This window comes from Hyla sarda, unplaced genomic scaffold, assembly GCF_029499605.1.
Source record: "Hyla sarda isolate aHylSar1 unplaced genomic scaffold, aHylSar1.hap1 scaffold_2889, whole genome shotgun sequence".
NCBI classification, from domain to species: domain Eukaryota; kingdom Metazoa; phylum Chordata; class Amphibia; order Anura; family Hylidae; genus Hyla; species Hyla sarda.
This window is the reverse complement of record NW_026609596.1, coordinates 1-13,217: the sequence shown is the minus strand read 5'-3', so window position 1 is coordinate 13,217 and position 13,217 is coordinate 1. Positions and strand designations below refer to the sequence as shown.

The 13,217-nt window shown below is 45.3% G+C and overlaps 6 non-coding genes across 6 annotated transcripts; all 6 read right to left on the bottom strand.

Moving 5' to 3' along the window:
- Positions 1–312: 312 nt before the first annotated feature.
- LOC130326817 (U2 spliceosomal RNA) lies at positions 313–503 on the bottom strand. The gene has a single exon (XR_008871356.1). It is a non-coding gene; the product is annotated as a U2 spliceosomal RNA (small nuclear RNA).
- Positions 504–2,560: 2,057 nt separating this feature from the next.
- On the bottom strand, positions 2,561–2,751 carry LOC130326828 (U2 spliceosomal RNA). Its single transcript, XR_008871366.1, has one exon. It is a non-coding gene; the product is annotated as a U2 spliceosomal RNA (small nuclear RNA).
- Positions 2,752–4,835: 2,084 nt separating this feature from the next.
- On the bottom strand, positions 4,836–5,026 carry LOC130326827 (U2 spliceosomal RNA). Its single transcript, XR_008871365.1, has one exon. It is a non-coding gene; the product is annotated as a U2 spliceosomal RNA (small nuclear RNA).
- A 2,104-nt stretch (positions 5,027–7,130) lies between these two features.
- On the bottom strand, positions 7,131–7,321 carry LOC130326826 (U2 spliceosomal RNA). The gene has a single exon (XR_008871364.1). It is a non-coding gene; the product is annotated as a U2 spliceosomal RNA (small nuclear RNA).
- Positions 7,322–9,416: 2,095 nt separating this feature from the next.
- Positions 9,417–9,607, bottom strand: LOC130326825 (U2 spliceosomal RNA). Its single transcript, XR_008871363.1, has one exon. It is a non-coding gene; the product is annotated as a U2 spliceosomal RNA (small nuclear RNA).
- A 2,093-nt stretch (positions 9,608–11,700) lies between these two features.
- LOC130326824 (U2 spliceosomal RNA) lies at positions 11,701–11,891 on the bottom strand. Its single transcript, XR_008871362.1, has one exon. It is a non-coding gene; the product is annotated as a U2 spliceosomal RNA (small nuclear RNA).
- Positions 11,892–13,217: the final 1,326 nt, after the last annotated feature.

The window sequence follows — 13,217 nt, the reverse complement described above, 5'->3', positions numbered from 1 at the left end:
CAATTAGGAACATTCAGCACCCACCCGCTATCAAGGCAGCTGCCTATCATGTCATGCCCTACCTGCACAGGTGTGCTGGCTACTCAAATGATCCAATTAAGGAGGCCATTTAGTCAGCAGCAGCAGAAGTCCTGTGCCTGGACGCTCCAACAGCGGCCAGACACAAGCAGAAGCAGAAGCAGCAGAAGCAGCAGCAGCACCACCTTTTGTTTTTTGGCTGCAGCAGCAGCAAGGCCCACAGGGCTGGCTAGCTGGCTAGCCAGCAAGCAGGTAGCAATGAAAGTAGGAATCTTTCTTTTTAACCCTGTAAGGGGGTGGTGCACTGTACCCGAAGATACTGCCATATCGGGTCAATGCATAGGGCGACGGAAGCAAGCTTCGAAATCGGCCCCCGTTCTCAAAAATCCATTTAATATATGGTCCCCAGATAGGGGACGTATCAGATATTAAACTGATAAGAACAGATACTACACTTGATCTTAGCCAAAAGGCCGAGAAGCGATAACCGTGAAAGGGGCGGGCCCAACAAGGTGCCCTTCATGGGCACTATCACTGCTTGCTGTCAGGGAGGCTGCCAGACAATTTTCCATGCACACTCTGGGCTGGGGGGCAGTCAACCACCAGTACACACAGCAGAACCTAAACCCATACCATTATTGCTAAGCAGCAAGACAGGGGCCCATTGCACTCCCACGGGGCCTTTTTAAATGCAATCCATAACCCGGATTTGCCAGGAACCCTTCTTACTCCTCCTACTTGCATGTGACACTGGGCTTAGGATCTGCATAGGAAACACACACACAAGCACACACCTACCTTTGTTGCCTGCAGATGCCTCCTTGGCTGTCCCCAAACGGTATCAAACCAACACCCACGGGAAGCTGTAAGCATAGAGGACATGCCTGCACCCCATTGGACTTACCTGTGTGGGTTAAACCCGGGTTATTTGACAACCTATGGCGGTGATGGTTCTGCTCAGGCAGAGCAGTGCTGATGCTCCTCATAAAGCTGTCGCTGCTGTGAAGGTTCTAGGTGACATCACAAATCCCTATGGTTACATACACAACAAAGCTGGGTTGTTGTTGTTTACACTCTGCAAGGCCTGTGGAAGTGAGTGACATCATAGCACTGTAGTTCTGAGGGTTCTAGATGGATGCAACAATCTCCTGTTGCTTCTATGAAGGCCATAATAGACGACATCACCAAACAGCTCCATAGTCACATACACAGCAAAGGAGAGATGTTGTTTACACCTAGTGATGTCAGTGGTATTGAGTGACATCACAGCACAGTGCTAAGGCTCCTGGGCCTGGACACAGCAGCGGCTGCAATATCTCAACGGAGAATACGTTTATATATATGTGTGTGTGTGCGCGTATATATATATATATATATATATATATATATATATATATTTCTCCGCCGAAATCACTTTTAAACCCATTTCCACCTTTTTTTCCCCTTCTCTTCCTCTTACTTTTTTTTCACGTTTTTTTACGTTTTTCTCCTTTTCGCCTCTTTTCTGGGCGTATTATTCTTCTTTTTCTTCTTTTTTTTCGTCTAATGCATACCCCATCAGTGCAGCAATGCTTATTCAATACCGCCAGCAGATGGAGACACTGGGGGATAATTTTCTAAGGATTTATACTGATTTTTCCTGTCTGAATTTGTCGCACAGAAAGTTGCAGGCCAAATATGTGTGACATTTCTGCGACTTTAGCTTCTAGAGCATTTTTACAACATTATACATAGGTGCTGAATACATAAAAAGCGACTGTTCAGCGACAGACAAGTCGCATCGGCTGAAAGTAGGCCAGAATGTCAGTCCATGTTGGAGCAGGTTTAGATACAGTCTAAAGTATAGATCTCAAAGTCTGTGCACAGAATTTAGCAAGGGCCTCGCACCTTCTGATGCATCAGGTAGGTGCACAATAGCATAGCCTAACCCTCTGTACTTTGGTCTATATTGATGCGGGACATAGACAGCCAGCTGATGACCAATCCATTAGTGCAATGGATGGCTGGAAGCATTTGTCTTTGCCTTTGCAATACCACAGAAGCAATGCATGGTCAATGTACAGCAATGACACACCTGTGTGAACAGCCAGGAGACCCCCCCCCCCCCCATGTTATGTTACATAGTTACATAGTTAGTACGGTCGAAAAAAGACATATGTCCATCAAGTTCAACCAGGGAATTAAGGGGTAGGGGTGTGGCGCGATATTGGGGAAGGGATGAGATTTTATATTTCTTCATAAGCATTAATCTTATTTTGTCAATTAGGAACATTCAGCACCCACCCGCTATCAAGGCAGCTGCCTATCATGTCATGCCCTACCTGCACAGGTGTGCTGGCTACTCAAATGATCCAATTAAGGAGGCCATTTAGTCAGCAGCAGCAGAAGTCCTGTGCCTGGACGCTCCAACAGCGGCCAGACACAAGCAGAAGCAGAAGCAGCAGAAGCAGCAGCAGCAGCAAGGCCAACAGGGCTGGCTAGCTGGCTAGCCAGCAAGCAGGTAGCAATGAAAGTAGGAATCTTTCTTTTTAACCCTGTAAGGGGGTGGTGCACTGTACCCGAAGATACTGCCATATCGGGTCAATGCATAGGGCGACGGAAGCAAGCTTCGAAATCGGCCCCCGTTCTCAAAAATCCATTTAATATATGGTCCCCAGATAGGGGACGTATCAGATATTAAACTGATAAGAACAGATACTACACTTGATCTTAGCCAAAAGGCCGAGAAGCGATAACCGTGAAAGGGGCGGGCCCAACAAGGTGCCCTTCATGGGCACTATCACTGCTTGCTGTCAGGGAGGCTGCCAGACAATTTTCCATGCACACTCTGGGCTGGGGGGCAGTCAACCACCAGTACACACAGCAGAACCTAAACCCATACCATTATTGCTAAGCAGCAAGACAGGGGCCCATTGCACTCCCACGGGGCCTTTTTAAATGCAATCCATAACCCGGATTTGCCAGGAACCCTTCTTACTCCTCCTACTTGCATGTGACACTGGGCTTAGGATCTGCATAGGAAACACACACACAAGCACACACCTACCTTTGTTGCCTGCAGATGCCTCCTTGGCTGTCCCCAAACGGTATCAAACCAACACCCACGGGAAGCTGTAAGCATAGAGGACATGCCTGCACCCCATTGGACTTACCTGTGTGGGTTAAACCCGGGTTATTTGACAACCTATGGCGGTGATGGTTCTGCTCAGGCAGAGCAGTGCTGATGCTCCTCATAAAGCTGTCGCTGCTGTGAAGGTTCTAGGTGACATCACAAATCCCTATGGTTACATACACAACAAAGCTGGGTTGTTGTTGTTTACACTCTGCAAGGCCTGTGGAAGTGAGTGACATCATAGCACTGTAGTTCTGAGGGTTCTAGATGGATGCAACAATCTCCTGTTGCTTCTATGAAGGCCATAATAGACGACATCACCAAACAGCTCCATAGTCACATACACAGCAAAGGAGAGATGTTGTTTACACCTAGTGATATCAGTGGTATTGAGTGACATCACAGCACAGTGCTAAGGCTCCTGGGCCTGGACACAGCAGCGGCTGCAATATCTCAACGGAGAATACGTTTATATATATGTGTGTGTGTGCGCGTATATATATATATATATATATATATATATATATATATATATTTCTCCGCCGAAATCACTTTTAAACCCATTTCCACCTTTTTTTCCCTTCTCTTCCTCTTACTTTTTTTTCACGTTTTTTTACGTTTTTCTCCTTTTCGCCTCTTTTCTGGGCGTATTATTCTTCTTTTTCTTCTTTTTTTTCGTCTAATGCATACCCCATCAGTGCAGCAATGTTTATTCAATACCGCCAGCAGATGGAGACACTGGGGGATAATTTTCTAAGGATTTATACTGATTTTTCCTGTCTGAATTTGTCGCACAGAAAGTTGCAGGCCAAATATGTGTGACATTTCTGCGACTTTAGCTTCTAGAGCATTTTTACAACATTATACATAGGTGCTGAATACATAAAAAGCGACTGTTCAGCGACAGACAAGTCGCATCGGCTGAAAGTAGGCCAGAATGTCAGTCCATGTTGGAGCAGGTTTAGATACAGTCTAAAGTATAGATCTCAAAGTCTGTGCACAGAATTTAGCAAGGGCCTCGCACCTTCTGATGCATCAGGTAGGTGCACAATAGCATAGCCTAACCCTCTGTACTTTGGTCTATATTGATGCGGGACATAGACAGCCAGCTGATGACCAATCCATTAGTGCAATGGATGGCTGGAAGCATTTGTCTTTGCCTTTGCAATACCACAGAATCAATGCATGGTCAATGTACAGCAATGACACACCTGTGTGAACAGCCAGGAGACCCCCCCCCCCATGTTATGTTACATAGTTACATAGTTAGTACGGTCGAAAAAAGACATATGTCCATCAAGTTCAACCAGGGAATTAAGGGGTAGGGGTGTGGCGCGATATTGGGGAAGGGATGAGATTTTATATTTCTTCATAAGCATTAATCTTATTTTGTCAATTAGGAACATTCAGCACCCACCCGCTATCAAGGCAGCTGCCTATCATGTCATGCCCTACCTGCACAGGTGTGCTGGCTACTCAAATGATCCAATTAAGGAGGCCATTTAGTCAGCAGCAGCAGAAGTCCTGTGCCTGGACGCTCCAACAGCGGCCAGACACAAGCAGAAGCAGAAGCAGCAGAAGCAGCAGCAGCACCACCTTTTGTTTTTTGGCTGCAGCAGCAGCAAGGCCCACAGGGCTGGCTAGCTGGCTAGCCAGCAAGCAGGTAGCAATGAAAGTAGGAATCTTTCTTTTTAACCCTGTAAGGGGGTGGTGCACTGTACCCGAAGATACTGCCATATCGGGTCAATGCATAGGGCGACGGAAGCAAGCTTCGAAATCGGCCCCCGTTCTCAAAAATCCATTTAATATATGGTCCCCAGATAGGGGACGTATCAGATATTAAACTGATAAGAACAGATACTACACTTGATCTTAGCCAAAAGGCCGAGAAGCGATAACCGTGAAAGGGGCGGGCCCAACAAGGTGCCCTTCATGGGCACTATCACTGCTTGCTGTCAGGGAGGCTGCCAGACAATTTTCCATGCACACTCTGGGCTGGGGGGCAGTCAACCACCAGTACACACAGCAGAACCTAAACCCATACCATTATTGCTAAGCAGCAAGACAGGGGCCCATTGCACTCCCACGGGGCCTTTTTAAATGCAATCCATAACCCGGATTTGCCAGGAACCCTTCTTACTCCTCCTACTTGCATGTGACACTGGGCTTAGGATCTGCATAGGAAACACACACACAAGCACACACCTACCTTTGTTGCCTGCAGATGCCTCCTTGGCTGTCCCCAAACGGTATCAAACCAACACCCACGGGAAGCTGTAAGCATAGAGGACATGCCTGCACCCCATTGGACTTACCTGTGTGGGTTAAACCCGGGTTATTTGACAACCTATGGCGGTGATGGTTCTGCTCAGGCAGAGCAGTGCTGATGCTCCTCATAAAGCTGTCGCTGCTGTGAAGGTTCTAGGTGACATCACAAATCCCTATGGTTACATACACAACAAAGCTGGGTTGTTGTTGTTTACACTCTGCAAGGCCTGTGGAAGTGAGTGACATCATAGCACTGTAGTTCTGAGGGTTCTAGATGGATGCAACAATCTCCTGTTGCTTCTATGAAGGCCATAATAGACGACATCACCAAACAGCTCCATAGTCACATACACAGCAAAGGAGAGATGTTGTTTACACCTAGTGATGTCAGTGGTATTGAGTGACATCACAGCACAGTGCTAAGGCTCCTGGGCCTGGACACAGCAGCGGCTGCAATATCTCAACGGAGAATACGTTTATATATATGTGTGTGTGTGCGCGTATATATATATATATATATATATATATATATATATATATATATATATTTCTCCGCCGAAATCACTTTTAAACCCATTTCCACCTTTTTTTCCCTTCTCTTCCTCTTACTTTTTTTTCACGTTTTTTTACGTTTTTCTCCTTTTTGCCTCTTTTCTGGGCGTATTATTCTTCTTTTTCTTCTTTTTTTTCGTCTAATGCATACCCCATCAGTGCAGCAATGCTTATTCAATACCGCCAGCAGATGGAGACACTGGGGGATAATTTTCTAAGGATTTATACTGATTTTTCCTGTCTGAATTTGTCGCACAGAAAGTTGCAGGCCAAATATGTGTGACATTTCTGCGACTTTAGCTTCTAGAGCATTTTTACAACATTATAAATAGGTGCTGAATACATAAAAAGCGACTGTTCAGCGACAGACAAGTCGCATCGGCTGAAAGTAGGCCAGAATGTCAGTCCATGTTGGAGCAGGTTTAGATACAGTCTAAAGTATAGATCTCAAAGTCTGTGCACAGAATTTAGCAAGGGCCTCGCACCTTCTGATGCATCAGGTAGGTGCACAATAGCATAGCCTAACCCTCTGTACTTTGGTCTATATTGATGCGGGACATAGACAGCCAGCTGATGACCAATCCATTAGTGCAATGGATGGCTGGAAGCATTTGTCTTTGCCTTTGCAATACCACAGAAGCAATGCATGGTCAATGTACAGCAATGACACACCTGTGTGAACAGCCAGGAGACCCCCCCCCCCCTCCCCCCCCCATGTTATGTTACATAGTTACATAGTTAGTACGGTCGAAAAAAGACATATGTCCATCAAGTTCAACCAGGGAATTAAGGGGTAGGGGTGTGGCGCGATATTGGGGAAGGGATGAGATTTTATATTTCTTCATAAGCATTAATCTTATTTTGTCAATTAGGAACATTCAGCACCCACCCGCTATCAAGGCAGCTGCCTATCATGTCATGCCCTACCTGCACAGGTGTGCTGGCTACTCAAATGATCCAATTAAGGAGGCCATTTAGTCAGCAGCAGCAGAAGTCCTGTGCCTGGACGCTCCAACAGCGGCCAGACACAAGCAGAAGCAGCAGAAGCAGCAGAAGCAGCAGCAGCACCACCTTTTGTTTTTTGGCTGCAGCAGCAGCAAGGCCCACAGGGCTGGCTAGCTGGCTAGCCAGCAAGCAGGTAGCAATGAAAGTAGGAATCTTTCTTTTTAACCCTGTAAGGGGGTGGTGCACTGTACCCGAAGATACTGCCATATCGGGTCAATGCATAGGGCGACGGAAGCAAGCTTCGAAATCGGCCCCCGTTCTCAAAAATCCATTTAATATATGGTCCCCAGATAGGGGACGTATCAGATATTAAACTGATAAGAACAGATACTACACTTGATCTTAGCCAAAAGGCCGAGAAGCGATAACCGTGAAAGGGGCGGGCCCAACAAGGTGCCCTTCATGGGCACTATCACTGCTTGCTGTCAGGGAGGCTGCCAGACAATTTTCCATGCACACTCTGGGCTGGGGGGCAGTCAACCACCAGTACACACAGCAGAACCTAAACCCATACCATTATTGCTAAGCAGCAAGACAGGGGCCCATTGCACTCCCACGGGGCCTTTTTAAATGCAATCCATAACCCGGATTTGCCAGGAACCCTTCTTACTCCTCCTACTTGCATGTGACACTGGACTTAGGATCTGCATAGGAAACACACACACAAGCACACACCTACCTTTGTTGCCTGCAGATGCCTCCTTGGCTGTCCCCAAACGGTATCAAACCAACACCCACGGGAAGCTGTAAGCATAGAGGACATGCCTGCACCCCATTGGACTTACCTGTGTGGGTTAAACCCGGGTTATTTGACAACCTATGGCGGTGATGGTTCTGCTCAGGCAGAGCAGTGCTGATGCTCCTCATAAAGCTGTCGCTGCTGTGAAGGTTCTAGGTGACATCACAAATCCCTATGGTTACATACACAACAAAGCTGGGTTGTTGTTGTTTACACTCTGCAAGGCCTGTGGAAGTGAGTGACATCATAGCACTGTAGTTCTGAGGGTTCTAGATGGATGCAACAATCTCCTGTTGCTTCTATGAAGGCCATAATAGACGACATCACCAAACAGCTCCATAGTCACATACACAGCAAAGGAGAGATGTTGTTTACACCTAGTGATGTCAGTGGTATTGAGTGACATCACAGCACAGTGCTAAGGCTCCTGGGCCTGGACACAGCAGCGGCTGCAATATCTCAACGGAGAATACGTTTATATATATGTGTGTGTGTGCGCGTATATATATATATATATATATATATATATATATATATATATATATATTTCTCCGCCGAAATCACTTTTAAACCCATTTCCACCTTTTTTTCCCTTCTCTTCCTCTTACTTTTTTTTCACGTTTTTTTACGTTTTTCTCCTTTTCGCCTCTTTTCTGGGCGTATTATTCTTCTTTTTCTTCTTTTTTTTCGTCTAATGCATACCCCATCAGTGCAGCAATGCTTATTCAATACCGCCAGCAGATAAGGACACTGGGGGATAATTTTCTAAGGATTTATACTGATTTTTCCTGTCTGAATTTGTCGCACAGAAAGTTGCAGGCCAAATATGTGTGACATTTCTGCGACTTTAGCTTCTAGAGCATTTTTACAACATTATACATAGGTGCTGAATACATAAAAAGCGACTGTTCAGCGACAGACAAGTCGCATCGGCTGAAAGTAGGCCAGAATGTCAGTCCATGTTGGAGCAGGTTTAGATACAGTCTAAAGTATAGATCTCAAAGTCTGTGCACAGAATTTAGCAAGGGCCTCGCACCTTCTGATGCATCAGGTAGGTGCACAATAGCATAGCCTAACCCTCTGTACTTTGGTCTATATTGATGCGGGACATAGACAGCCAGCTGATGACCAATCCATTAGTGCAATGGATGGCTGGAAGCATTTGTCTTTGCCTTTGCAATACCACAGAAGCAATGCATGGTCAATGTACAGCAATGACACACCTGTGTGAACAGCCAGGAGACCCCCCCCCCCCCCCCATGTTATGTTACATAGTTACATAGTTAGTACGGTCGAAAAAAGACATATGTCCATCAAGTTCAACCAGGGAATTAAGGGGTAGGGGTGTGGCGCGATATTGGGGAAGGGATGAGATTTTATATTTCTTCATAAGCATTAATCTTATTTTGTCAATTAGGAACATTCAGCACCCACCCGCTATCAAGGCAGCTGCCTATCATGTCATGCCCTACCTGCACAGGTGTGCTGGCTACTCAAATGATCCAATTAAGGAGGCCATTTAGTCAGCAGCAGCAGAAGTCCTGTGCCTGGACGCTCCAACAGCGGCCAGACACAAGCAGAAGCAGAAGCAGCAGAAGCAGCAGCAGCACCACCTTTTGTTTTTTGGCTGCAGCAGCAGCAAGGCCCACAGGGCTGGCTAGCTGGCTAGCCAGCAAGCAGGTAGCAATGAAAGTAGGAATCTTTCTTTTTAACCCTGTAAGGGGGTGGTGCACTGTACCCGAAGATACTGCCATATCGGGTCAATGCATAGGGCGACGGAAGCAAGCTTCGAAATCGGCCCCCGTTCTCAAAAATCCATTTAATATATGGTCCCCAGATAGGGGACGTATCAGATATTAAACTGATAAGAACAGATACTACACTTGATCTTAGCCAAAAGGCCGAGAAGCGATAACCGTGAAAGGGGCGGGCCCAACAAGGTGCCCTTCATGGGCACTATCACTGCTTGCTGTCAGGGAGGCTGCCAGACAATTTTCCATGCACACTCTGGGCTGGGGGGCAGTCAACCACCAGTACACACAGCAGAACCTAAACCCATACCATTATTGCTAAGCAGCAAGACAGGGGCCCATTGCACTCCCACGGGGCCTTTTTAAATGCAATCCATAGCCCGGATTTGCCAGGAACCCTTCTTACTCCTCCTACTTGCATGTGACACTGGGCTTAGGATCTGCATAGGAAACACACACACAAGCACACACCTACCTTTGTTGCCTGCAGATGCCTCCTTGGCTGTCCCCAAACGGTATCAAACCAACACCCACGGGAAGCTGTAAGCATAGAGGACATGCCTGCACCCCATTGGACTTACCTGTGTGGGTTAAACCCGGGTTATTTGACAACCTATGGCGGTGATGGTTCTGCTCAGGCAGAGCAGTGCTGATGCTCCTCATAAAGCTGTCGCTGCTGTGAAGGTTCTAGGTGACATCACAAATCCCTATGGTTACATACACAACAAAGCTGGGTTGTTGTTGTTTACACTCTGCAAGGCCTGTGGAAGTGAGTGACATCATAGCACTGTAGTTCTGAGGGTTCTAGATGGATGCAACAATCTCCTGTTGCTTCTATGAAGGCCATAATAGACGACATCACCAAACAGCTCCATAGTCACATACACAGCAAAGGAGAGATGTTGTTTACACCTAGTGATGTCAGTGGTATTGAGTGACATCACAGCACAGTGCTAAGGCTCCTGGGCCTGGACACAGCAGCGGCTGCAATATCTCAACGGAGAATACGTTTATATATATGTGTGTGTGTGCGCGTATATATATATATATATATATATATATATATATATATATATATATTTCTCCGCCGAAATCACTTTTAAACCCATTTCCACCTTTTTTTCCCTTCTCTTCCTCTTACTTTTTTTTCACGTTTTTTTACGTTTTTCTCCTTTTCGCCTCTTTTCTGGGCGTATTATTCTTCTTTTTCTTCTTTTTTTTCGTCTAATGCATACCCCATCAGTGCAGCAATGCTTATTCAATACCGCCAGCAGATGGAGACACTGGGGGATAATTTTCTAAGGATTTATACTGATTTTTCCTGTCTGAATTTGTCGCACAGAAAGTTGCAGGCCAAATATGTGTGACATTTCTGCGACTTTAGCTTCTAGAGCATTTTTACAACATTATACATAGGTGCTGAATACATAAAAAGCGACTGTTCAGCGACAGACAAGTCGCATCGGCTGAAAGTAGGCCAGAATGTCAGTCCATGTTGGAGCAGGTTTAGATACAGTCTAAAGTATAGATCTCAAAGTCTGTGCACAGAATTTAGCAAGGGCCTCGCACCTTCTGATGCATCAGGTAGGTGCACAATAGCATAGCCTAACCCTCTGTACTTTGGTCTATATTGATGCGGGACATAGACAGCCAGCTGATGACCAATCCATTAGTGCAATGGATGGCTGGAAGCATTTGTCTTTGCCTTTGCAATACCACAGAAGCAATGCATGGTCAATGTACAGCAATGACACACCTGTGTGAACAGCCAGGAGACCCCCCCCCCCCCCCCATGTTATGTTACATAGTTACATAGTTAGTACGGTCGAAAAAAGACATATGTCCATCAAGTTCAACCAGGGAATTAAGGGGTAGGGGTGTGGCGCGATATTGGGGAAGGGATGAGATTTTATATTTCTTCATAAGCATTAATCTTATTTTGTCAATTAGGAACATTCAGCACCCACCCGCTATCAAGGCAGCTGCCTATCATGTCATGCCCTACCTGCACAGGTGTGCTGGCTACTCAAATGATCCAATTAAGGAGGCCATTTAGTCAGCAGCAGCAGAAGTCCTGTGCCTGGACGCTCCAACAGCGGCCAGACACAAGCAGAAGCAGAAGCAGAAGCAGCAGCAGCAGCACCACCTTTTGTTTTTTGGCTGCAGCAGCAGCAAGGCCCACAGGGCTGGCTAGCTGGCTAGCCAGCAAGCAGGTAGCAATGAAAGTAGGAATCTTTCTTTTTAACCCTGTAAGGGGGTGGTGCACTGTACCCGAAGATACTGCCATATCGGGTCAATGCATAGGGCGACGGAAGCAAGCTTCGAAATCGGCCCCCGTTCTCAAAAATCCATTTAATATATGGTCCCCAGATAGGGGACGTATCAGATATTAAACTGATAAGAACAGATTTTTTTTTTTTTTTTAAGTTAGCCCTCAGAACTCAATCAGAGCTCCAAGATCTTATATGGACTCGATTGTTTTGTTCATCATCAGGTAACACTTTTATTTATTCCTAAAAAAAGACAAATTGAAATAAAATATTATAACAACAATAAAAATAATAAACATTCCAAAATTATAACAAATTCATTCCCTTTCTCCGGGCGTAAACTGCCAAGTAATCAATTAAACCATAGGTTAAGCTTCCTTTTTCCATTTCCCTTTTTACTGGGATGGCCAACCAGGCCGGTATTTTATAAGTTACCATAAATCGATCCACGTCAGGGCGAAAAGAATCATAAACTTTGTTTCTTACTGCAGGCAACTTGGCTTTAAAGGTGGATAATAGATTATCCAGGTCCTGTAAGAACAATTCTCTTTCCTCATCTGGAGCTCTCTCCAAAATAGTTTGGAAAGACCCTGAATATCCTCTTAAATCTCTCACCGGCTCTTCATTTTTCTTTTTACTCTTATGCTCTCCAATGTTCTTTTCTTCTACTATCATCTCTTTTCCAACAATTTTTGGCTCTTGGGTTACCACAGATCTTTTAATTTCTGGCTCTTGTTCAGAAACTTCTTCTTCTCTTTTCTTCTTCCTCTTTGGACAGTTCACATACATGTGACCAATTTTGTTACATAAATTACATTTACTTTTTTGGCTACAGGATTCGATTTCATGACCTTCTTTTTGGCATTTTTGGCACCACATTGAGGTGCACTCTTCCTTTAAATGGCCATATTTCTTGCATTTTCTACAGAAATTCTGCATACCTGCAAAAAACATATCTCCATTGATAACCCCTATTTTAAAACGGGCAGGGGGATAAAGAACTCTTCCATCTGCGTCTTCCTTGAACTTTACTTTAAATCTCCACTTTGTTGTCCAGACTCCATACTGATTATAAATTTTCCCAAGTGGCGCAATTTCCTCACAAAATTGGGTCAAAAGAATTATAATATCCTCCTCTGGGACGTAAGGACTATACATCCTCACCGTTAAAATTCTTTCTCTCCTGGGAAAGTGGGGAATGACTTCCACGCCCTCCCACACTGGATCAGACTTGATTGTCTCAAATTTCTTCCAAAATAAATCATAATCCTCTTCGGAAACCAAAATAACATCAAAGCACCCTTTCTTTGGAAATTCCAACATGGAAAGGATTTGTGTCTTTGCAATTTCCAAAACTCCAAAAAGAATTTCCTCCATTACAAAGGAAAGTCCTCTTCTTTTCTTCTCAAGGTCTTTCAGCAGGATCCGGACCCCATTCTTGATCTTCCCAAAAAAAGGAACCTCCTCTCCAACAGATTGAGAGGTGTCCATGATCTCTTCCA